We start from the raw sequence: 11,077 nt of genomic DNA on the forward strand, positions 1-11,077 counted from the left end.
GTGCAAAATGTACAGAATTGTATTGATGGAGAATGAAGGTGGATTGTTTTCATTTTAGGAAAGGACATGGGTGAGAACAGGAGATAAACGCCCCTTTAACAATTACCAAGGAATAAGCAGATAGCAACAAACAAATTCTCACATGCCTCAAAACAGTATCTGTGAGAATTTTCTGGAATATGTTTAGCCCAGAAGAGCTCTGCTAGGGACCCTCCCACAATGGATGGGAGCCAGGAACATTTTAAATGTTGGCTTTAAAAGAATAGTCAGTTGAAATAGATATATGAGAACTAATGTTTTATATGATTCATTTATTTTATTTACAACCTGTTACACCACCCCATCACAAATATTTCGGTGGGTAACAATATGTCAGTCATAAAAATCACAATAACACACTCCCTGTCTCTAGAAAGTGAAAACCAGACTGAATGATGCCTTACATCATTTCCAGAAGATGTTCAAACTCAGGCTTTGGTGAGTCTTCAGGGGGAAACAAATTCCCTAATTAAAGGCAGACAGCAACAATGTCTGTCTGTACATTGCTAAGTATAATAACTATTGTATGCATTATGTTACAAATTATATTTTAGAGAGAACTAAGGATGGGTGTAGTCCTCTCCTGCTTGCTAGGAGTTTTCCCTTCCTTATTAGGAAGAAGGAACAGATGTCAAGACTGTCTTAACCATTGTGTAGGGCACAATGTAGCATATGCATTAGTAATTAATTATTATTATTAATAATACCCCACGCATCTGGCTGGGTTTCCCCAGCCACTCTGGGCAGCTTCCAACAAAATATTAAAAATAAAATAAAACATCAAACATTAGAAACTTCCCTAAACAGGGCTGCCTTCAGAGGTCTTCTAAAAGTTAGATACCGGTAGTTGTTTATTTCCTTGACATCTGATGGGAGGGCGCCGCAGCTGTAAATTCTAATCACAACTGTAAATTCCAGGCCTACTGTTCACCCATCTTGCTCTCTGCTCTGAATGGCCTCCTCCTCCTCCTCCAACTTCAGTTGCTCTTAACATGGTAGCTGGTAATAGATCTAAAGGCCACCTTAACTAAATACGCCAGTGTTGGCATTGGCCTATCCTATAGTATGACTAGGGGACAGTGCAGGCTGTGGTACTGAAAGTGGCCCAAGACCCGTTGGTGGGTCTTGCCCCACTGTTTGAGAAACACTTCGCTAAGGTGATGCTTAGGCTGACTCATTCTCATAAATACAGATATAGCCCCTATATTGTTACTTTTCCATTACTGCATTGGACATAGTTGAATGCTGACATTGTCATTTGGCTGCACTTTGAACAAGTGGTTATCATGAAAACTGTTGTCAGGGAAATGCCATTTCAAATCAGTAAGGCTGATGGTTGCAGTGATTCTGAGGTCACATTTTTACACAATGTAAATAAAATGTTCCCATGATAATGTTTATAGCTACTGATCCTTGAGAATTCCAAATTAGGCAGAGTCAACCTAAGAATGATCTAGGGATGAACTGCATGGATATTTCTTGGTCACAAATATTCATCAAGGCAGCTAGGAATTCAAGCCTTACTCGTGTAATCGTGAAGTAGGTTTGTTTCAAACAAACCATAGTTATGATTAACCACAGCTTGTCAGGTTCAGACAAGGCAACAGGGTACAGTTAATCAAAAGCAGAAGTGAAAGATTCCAAAGTCCGTGTGACCACATTGTAGGTAGGAAGAGTGCGGAGGATGAAAGACCTAGGCTTACCTAGGTTTATTTCCATTATAATGAACCATGGTTTATTGTGGAGTTCAAATGCAACTTACACTCATATATGCATAGCAGGAAGAGAAAATTGCTGCAGTTGCCAATATGTTTTTGGATCGTGGCAACACTGAGTTTGATTGCCAACATTTAACATTCCTCCAACAGAATTTGCACAAGGGTCAAAGAATGTAACTCATACTGTAAATGGTACCATAATTATGGGATTATCTACATGGCATAAGTATTTTTCTTTATTTCAAGCAGAGGAACAACTGTGCCAACAAAGCATTGCCGCTCATTTGGAAAGCTGGTTTTCCCAGCCCTGTCTTGGGCTGGAACACCAGGAAAAAGCTGCTTTTGGCGGCACCGTTTTGGGATCCCAAGAGTATGTCTATGTGACCCAGTCTTCTATTTTAACTAATCAGACATAGATCCAGAACATTCTTTCCAATTTCTCCTGTCCAATAATTCTAGTGTATGGTTAAACCAACAAGAGATTTTCTTTTTTTTAAAGGAAGGAAAGTGGGGGTAGGAGAAAGCCCAGTCTGAAATAGCTACTTTTTATTTATGCATTGTGCCATTTTTAAATTAGGAATAATACTGTGTGTCTGGTACATTTGTATTTATTTTACGAGTCATACTGAAATAACTCAGTTGCTTCTTAGGGCAAGGGTGGATGAATAGCTGCTGCTTTTAGTGAAGCCAGCTGCCCTGACTTACGGCTTGCCATTTCTCCAAACTTTTACAGTTCTCCTTCAGTGAGTCTAAGCCTGATTATATTATCTTTTGCTACAATACACCCCCCCCCCTTTTCCAATGAACCTTAGCTGGAACTGCTCCCAAAGGAGTCCTGAGCATGCATAATATGAGATCTGTACTTGATTAAACAGGAAAAAAATGTAAATAAACTTTTCACTGGGGCTGTAATTTCCTCCCCTGGTTGTTGTCCATCCCCAGTGGCACTTCATTATATATATTTCTTTATAGTACTTCCGATGTGTGAAATGCCTTATGATCTTATCTCTATCATTCCGCACCTGCCCTGCAAGGTAAGTGAATTTTATTGCTATTTTACAGATAAAGATATGAACATGGGAGAGAGAGTGAGGCTCTTAACAGAGTAGCTATGGGCAAACTTCCCCCAGGATTGCGAGACCTCGGGCCCAGGGGCTAAGTGTGGTCCCTTGGGACTCTCCCCAGGTCACCCCCCAATAGCCTTACTTTATAACCTCCATGAGTGTGTTTGCCTAGCTAGAATGTGTCCTTTACTTGGGGCCAGCCCACCCAAGAGGCAAGGTGAGGTGACAGCCTCAGGCAGCAGGATCCACAGGGGTGGTAGATTTTTATTCCCCATTTGTTCCTGATCTTTCTGATTATCTACACTCACCCCTTCTTCCCTAACAGGGAGGGAGGTGCCGTTTTGTGGTTTGCCTAAGGTGCCAAAATGTATTGGGCTGGCCCTGGCTTGAACTCTGATAATACTTATTGGTTGCCTGGATAGAAGACAGAGAATGGTGTGTGTGTCTGATCCAGCTGAACCCTAGAGCTGTTAAGCACTAAATGGCATAAAGGCACTGCAGCCCCAGTAGTTTTCCAAGAAGAGTGGTATGAAAATACTATAAAAATATATTTGAAATGAAGTGATTAGATATATCAAGGGTGTGATACAATCAGTTAATTTCTTTTAAAACATTCATCTTTTATCTAATTAATTTCAGCTATGCGCAGTGAAACAGACAGCTAGTGAGACAGATGATTCATGAATATCATTGAACAGTCTGGCAGCATTCCAAAGGCATGCGAAATCAACTCTTGCTATTCTGGCCAGATCTGGGTAAAACAGGATGGTTGTCCTGCCTGCACCATATCCTGCAACTTTATTTTTCATACCAAAAGTTCAGAACGTTACATGTGTCATATGTAACAGCTGTTTTCTGAATTGGAAGTAGCAGCGATTTCCAGTGTACTCCAAAAGAATATTTCGCACAATGGAACCTGACTGATACTTGGCCTAGAATGGAACAGAAGATGTGGTTAATTGGTTGTGTTCAGTGTCAAATCATTGGCTCAGTATTATCTACGTTGATCCTTCTCTATAGTCCTGCCTTTCAACTCAGAGCCATTTGGAAATGTTGCTTGAATTGACTTATGGACTTATTGCAGTCATTAAGAATTAACATGACATGTGCTCCAGCCTTAGCAACTGTCTTAATTAAACAATTGTCTTAAATTTGATGCTTTTGCCAACACGGGGTGCTTCTAGACAAGAGCATAATATTGTAAACATGTTGTTGACTTGAGATATTACAAACGGTTCACTAGCAACAGGCTTTGCTTTTGTTTTGTTTTTTAACTTATCTGTTTTTCCCTGGGCTGGCATTTTGCTGAACAGCACCAATCCCACAACAAATGCCCATCTGGAACCACACCAGCCTGCAATTTGAAAGCTTTACAGCTTTCTGCAATAAAGACTACCCAGTATCTTAGTTGAAGATAAACTACATATTGGGAGGAGATACATATTCAGGAAAAGTGCACCTCTTTATCATAACCAGACTTGCGTTAATGTGAGTTTATAGATCCTTTGTTCTATGCTTTCTTATTCTGCTCTTCAGTATTCTATATTTATAAGCAGATATCAGAGTCAGTGTTACTACCAGGAATGTTAAATGCAGTACCACATTAAATCATCTAATCACAGTAATTATTAGAGAAAAATGGAAAGCAGCTGCTGTAACACAGCACTTTGGTTCCAAAACTAAAGACAGATGGGCATGATAATACAGCATTATTAATGACACACTTTGCCTATCTATTTTACATAGTATTTCCCAACACTGGCAGGTTAGTGAAATGCAAGCTCCTTTTGTGATCTCACCCTTTGACAAAATAGATAATAGAATAAGTTGGTGTTTTATTTTCACATGCATCAAAGATATATGAGCTGAGCAATTCATTCACTGTTTTTTGGAGTTCTTTCCGTGCTAGCACCCTTTTGATCACAAAAGTTAAGTGAAAGAACATAAAAGAGTCCTGCTGTATCAGATCAAAGGCCCATCTAGTCCCACATTATGTTCCCACAGAGGCCAACCAGATGCTTAGAGGAGATCCACAAGCAAAAGTACTGTCCAATTATTGTTTTGCATCAATTGATAGTCAGAAGCATAAAATTTCTGATACTGGAGATAATATATAGCCATCACGACTAGCACGAATGGAACATTGCTCTTCCACAAGGAGGTGGAAATGGAAGTTGAATTAAAACGGAAGTTGCACACTGTACCACACTGCTATACCATCTACAAAAATAATGCAACACCCATCTCCCCATTTACACGATTCAACATACTGTTCCATGCCACTGCAATCTCTGTGCAGTGCAAGATTCCAGGGGTATGAGGCACTTACCTAGGGCTAGTGATTCCTTTTGAAAATGAAGCACAGTGGAGACTATGGTGTCTTTATGGTTTATTTACACGTATTATTTACACCTGAGCCTGTGATGGAGGGCTTCACAGCATTAACACCCCAAGAAGGTCCTGCTTCTCCCATAGCCACAGCCTTGGATTCAAGCAGAAATTAGCCTCTCGCTCACTCTCTCTGCCTTCCCAACCTCCAGCTTTTTTCCTCCAGGTCACATCACAGCAATCTCTGCCCGCACCTCCAGCTTTGCCCTTCTACCTCTATCTAAGAGCTGGAAAAGGAGCCCCACCCATTTGTTATCCAGCACAGAGCCCCCTTTCCTTTGTTTTCTTAATAGCCCATCAGCCTTCCTTTGTTCTCTCCCAATGGCCCCTCACCCAGGCAATTACCTGAACACACTATATCAGGGCAGTTCACAGAATAAAATACAAGATAAAAACACAAGTAAATAATTAAAGCAAAAACAGCAAAGCAATACCCCCCCCCTTCTTCCCACAGACACATTTTAAAAGCTGTAGAATATTAATCAACCAAAGGCCTGGCTGAAGAGGAACATTTTTGCCAGACACCTAAAAATATACAATGAAGGAGCCAAGTGAACCTTCATGGGGAGAGCATTCCACAAATGGGAGCCACTACAGAAAAGGCCCGTTCTTGTGTCGTCGAGTGCCCCCACCCACCCTGGACCTCAAGGGGAGGGGGCACATGAAGAAGGGCCTCAGATAATGAACTCAATAATCTTTTAAATGATGGTCGTCGTAGTTCAACAACATCTGGGCAGCACCATATTGACTACTCTGGCATAATGTGTGGCATCAAGTCAAGCAGACTCAGAGCCAGATTACTGAGGGAGGCAGATTTCACTCTGGAGTGCACACAGAATATATATGCAGGGGGAGGATGTGGTTACAAAACAACTGAGAAAGTCTGGCAGCAGTAGAGAAATAAATGAATTCCCTACAATGAAAATGCATTTTATAACAGCTAAAAGATTGCCAGCCTTAGATTTAGCACTGTCAAAAAGTACAGGCATAAAAAGGTTTCCATGCCTCCTATAAAACTGGCATCAGCCAAAACCATAAATGCCTGTCCTGCTGCAAATGTGAAAGAATGTCAAAAAAGTGGCAAATTTAGTCATTATGTTAAAATGTGTAATATAAGAGGGAGATAAAGTCTCAAGGCAAAGGGATGTTTACACTGGGCAGAAACAGATGCAAACCCGCATGGTTTCTTCATTGGCACACTGAACTTTACAGTTCTGGCAGGTGAGTGGCATGGGCTTCTTCTCAATAATAATCACAAAATGGTGAATTTACAAACTGGCACTCTCGGCTGTTCCAGGTAGCAGATTTTAATACACTAACTGCATAGCATTGTCTTGAATGTGACTGAAACAAATATTTGGACTGAATTTGGAGCAGGTTGTTTCAGTCCACTGAGAAACAGGGGGCACAATTTCTGAAGAGCTGTCATCCTCCCCCCAAAAGAAGCTTTTTATGATGGTTCAGAGAAAACAGACATTTGCTATGGCAGAGGCAGGTTTCTTTTATTAACCCCCACTCCCCAGAAAAGTGATGTCAGCTACCAAACCTCTTCCCTCTCAAACAGCATTCTAGGAAACAATTATGCTGCAGCTCTGTAGCACACTGTTCACTCTTTCTGAGGTAAAAAACTGCTGCAGCCCTGAAGCACACTATGCACTCTTTCTGAGGTAAAAAAAAAATGCACAACAAGAGCAAATGCTGAACTTCATACCTGAGAGTTGCTAGAGAATCACTCAAAGCATTTTGCTTCCAGAGGGCAAGTGAAAGATGGCGCCTCCCTCCAACCATGTACAAAAACTGACTAGACTGGCAGTTGAATCTTACTCTAACACTGAGCATAGAATAGTGTCTTCCTCTGCACCTGAGGACAGCAAGCTAGCATAGGGGGGCAGGACATACGACCTACACAGCTCTCTCCTTCCAACTTCTTGTTGCTACAGCTCTCTGCTGCCTCCAGAATCTGCCGCCTGAAGCAAAACCTCTTCTACTGAACTCCAGCCCCAGAGTTACATGTGAATAGAGCGATGTTATAGAAGCTGTGTGGCCTCAAATTAAAGACCTGGCTCACTTACATAAAACCTTTTAAACAAACAGAGGAGAAAACCAAAACTGTCTCCATGTGTTTCCAAAAAGACCTTGACCACAAAGCTGGAAGAGACTTTCTTGATTCTGAAGAGAAATATTTTCTTTAGATGCCGAAATGTAATGGCAAGTGGGAACCAAGTGTTCCATGAGTGAGTGCAGTGGGGCGGGGGGAGCAGTTTTAGAAAACACCACCAGAAATGAGAGACCTTGAACAGCAGCCATGTTGAGATTGGTTGCAGGCAGAATTACACAGTGTCAGATAAACTTTGCTCTACACTCCTGTCTTCTGTTCCATCATTTTAGAACAGTTTGCATGTCTCCTTGGCTTGAGCTAAAGTAGGAACAAGATCCGGGAAATGTAAGGTAGTAAAATAATTTTGGGAAATGATACATGAGTTGAAAAAAATGTTGAAAGTAACTTTTTCTTAAAAAACCCAGAAGTCTTTCTTTTAGGAATTCTAGGTGCCGAAATCCCAAGGGAGCAGAAAAGACTATTTATGTATGTTACCACAGCTGCATGGATGTTATTGGCCCAGAGATGGAAAGAAGATAAAGCCCCTACCAGAGAAGAATGGCTGATTAAATTGATGGATTATGCCAAAATGGCTAAAATGACCAGAAGAATCAGAAATCAGGAAGTCCAAAATTTAAGGAATGGGGGAAATTTATCTCAAAAACCATTGTAAACAGCTAAAATTGTTATAGGATTGGAATAACACTTGTAGTTTAATGGTGAATTGTGGGCATAATGGATATGTGAAAGATTTGGATTATCATAAAAGATGCAGGAGGAAACGATTCACAATAGGACCCACAAAGGGGAGGAGGGAAGTCCAGATTCTTTGGAATCTTGTTTCTGTGTTGTATGTTGGATATGTGATTGTAAAACTTTAATTTGAAAAACCAAATAAATAAATAAATTCAATAAAGAAAGAAAGAAAGAAAGAAAGAGAGAGAAAAAGAAGATCTGTGATATACCATCTCACCTATCTAAGCTTACTTAGAAGTTAGGATCCATTGAGCTTGCTCCCAGGTTTGCACAGTATTGCTGCCAATAGCAGATGGCATGGTGGGATGGTAGCACTCCATTGACCTCCTGACAATTGAGTCACTGATGCTTACCACAAAGGAGAGCCGGAGGAATGAGGCTATGGGGAGTTTGGCAAACACACTGGCAAAACCATGACAGCACTCTTGCTGGTGTGTTTACATAGCATTGGCCTCCCTGCTGCTTCACCCCACCCACTACTAGGGTAATCAGCTGTAAGTCCACTGCTGGGAGATCAGATGAGCACTATCACCATACTGTCTGCCACATAAGCAAGCTATCCCTGTTCCTACCATTTGGGTGGTTTGCATCTCAAGGGCAGTTGAAGAGTTTCTTTCTTCTGGTTTTGCCTGCTGTTTGTGTCTTTTCCACCATGTAGTCATGCAAAGACCAGATACCGCAAAGCCCTAATCTATCCCAGCCACATAACATAGCTTCAAAGTAGCTCGGCTTACTCCTTCTCTCTCTCTCTCCATTGGCATGTTTTTGGTTATCCATGGATGAAACATAGATAGATAAGAACTTTCCATTATCACAGGGGAAAAAGATGGCGAGATGCCATCGTGGTGGGTCAAAAGTTATGGGCTAAGAAGACAAGCTCAGCCTGCACACATAAATGTTACCTTGCAGAAAGGCTTTCAACTAGATGCAGATGGCAAGGTAAAAGGAGGAAAAGATTGAAAACAGTTGTCAGGGAGCTTTTCTCTGCACCGTAAATTATAGCAGGCCATGCTCACATAGCAGAAGCATTGAGGGGGGAGTTTTTGGGTTACTGCTTTTGGTTTGATTTTATATGTTTTGGTCTTGTTGTGAACCTCCCTGAGATCTCTGGGTACAGGGTGGTGTATAAGTTGAATTATTATTATTATTATTATTATTATTATTATTATTAATCAAGAAGCAATAGTTTTTGAGACAATCAAAGGTCTGAGGAATGCACTGTTCTTGTCACACCAAAAGAGGCATGCAAATAGTTAGATGATGGGCTACATGAGGGGCTGGATAAAGTTGGGGGAGAAATTCAATAACGTTCACTTCCTGTAACAATATACAAACTGAAACATAGCTGTCCTTTGAAATTTGCACATTTCTTAATTTTGTGATGCAGTTGTTCAGGAGGATAAGGTGTGCAAAAATGTGTATATTGCAGGGAAAGTACATAAAATGTATATATTAATGAAAATAGAATCCAACAAATATTAGGCAAGAATTCATACAAAAATGTGCAGATTAGGAGGAACATATATTAAAATCCTGACAAACTTTTTTTCAATAGAAGAAAATCACAATCCAACACAAAAGTTAAGATTGGAAAAATGAGATATGGACAGAACCAAAATAGACAGATCCGCCCCAGATTCAGGAGCCCGGTTATCACTGGATTTCTCAGAATCAAAGTGACATGCTAGTCATAGGAATAGCTTTCATGCTCCTTACCACCTCCAGCCTGGTTTGGACAGCCTTTAATTGTTTTGTAAGGGAAAATTTTCTAAGCTAAGCCTGGCTTGTGTCTTATAAACTGTCTTGGTGACACTTTGATATTCAAATAATAAATTGATTACCATACAGTCCTGTGCCTGTTGGCTCGGAAATAACTCCCACCCTATGTATAGGATTGCCACCTCAGTTTCTCTTCATGCTAACAAAGATAGCCTGTAAATAAGCCAATCTGTTTGCTTTGCAGTCATGGTGCAATGAATAAAACATCTTGGATTCAAATTCCTCTGCAGCTATTAGGACTAGCCTGTGGGGTGAGTCATGCTGTAAGGTTACCTAAATTGCTCTGATGAAGACAACCTGTATATTATCTTTCTAGCCAGGGTTTAGATACTGGGACTAGTAAGAGGGAGACAGGCAGAAATTCAGTCAATAATATTGGAAATGAATATTCAAATGGCCTTTGCTCTTCAACTTATATAGGGATTTTAACAGCAACAGTTCTGGAATGTTTCTGGATTGATTGATTGATTGATTGATTGATTTTGCGTACCATATGGGACATAATATGGAAAGTATTCTCCTTTAGTTCGGGGGTGGGGAATCTTGTGGTCCTCCAGATGTTGGGCTCCAGCTTCCATCAGCTGCAGCCAGCACAGCCAATGGTTAGGACTGGTGGGAGTTGTATCTCAGTAACATCTAGAGGACTACAGGTTCCTGGTCTCTGCTATAGTTCTACAGCTTAATTCTGGTTCAAAAATATAACTAAAGTGGAAACCCACACTCAAATATCCATTGTTGTCCAAATGCCCAATATCTAATTCGGTGCATCAGGATATTTTGTTTTGTTTTATTTTCAAGCATTTATTAAATTTACCTCTAAAAAGCTTTGGTAAACTGTTTTAGCTCCACAGAAAATAGCAATAAATATGCTGGTTCTGTTTCACAGGGTGCCTCTACCAGAGCAGTTGAGAACTACTTTCTACTTTTGAAGCAGGTTCAAATTAAAAATCAGAGCTAATAAAATCATGTTGGTTAGTTGGGCTTGGCTCATAGGCTGCTCTGAGCTGTTCTGCCTTCTCTTGAAACCACTTTTTACCTCTGGGAAGCTGTGAAGATCAATGACTGGAAAGAAGAAAATGTGTGTCACAGTTGCCTATGAGGCTGAGGTGGCAATTTTGGTAAGTCAAACCTAATACAGTGGTACCTTGGGTTACAGACGCTTCAGGTTACATACTCCGCTAACCCAGAAATAGTACCTCGGGTTAAGAACTTGGCTTCAGGGTGAGAACAGAAAT

At 40.7% G+C, this 11,077-nt stretch overlaps 2 long non-coding RNA genes across 2 annotated transcripts; one reads left to right on the forward strand and one right to left on the reverse strand.

Annotated features, from left to right (window-relative positions):
- Positions 1–957: 957 nt before the first annotated feature.
- LOC309514578 lies at positions 958–3,568 on the forward strand. Its single transcript, XR_014212072.1, has 3 exons — positions 958–1,034; positions 2,730–2,791; positions 3,461–3,568. It is a non-coding gene; the product is annotated as an uncharacterized lncRNA (long non-coding RNA).
- A 112-nt stretch (positions 3,569–3,680) lies between these two features.
- LOC309514577 lies at positions 3,681–8,175 on the reverse strand. Its single transcript, XR_014212071.1, has 3 exons — positions 6,921–8,175; positions 4,304–4,361; positions 3,681–3,753 (listed from the first exon to the last, which is right to left on the reverse strand). It is a non-coding gene; the product is annotated as an uncharacterized lncRNA (long non-coding RNA).
- Between the last annotated feature and the right edge of the window lie 2,902 nt (positions 8,176–11,077).

This window comes from Podarcis vaucheri (assembly GCF_965113315.1).
Source record: "Podarcis vaucheri genome assembly, chromosome: 11".
Lineage (NCBI taxonomy): Eukaryota > Metazoa > Chordata > Lepidosauria > Squamata > Lacertidae > Podarcis > Podarcis vaucheri.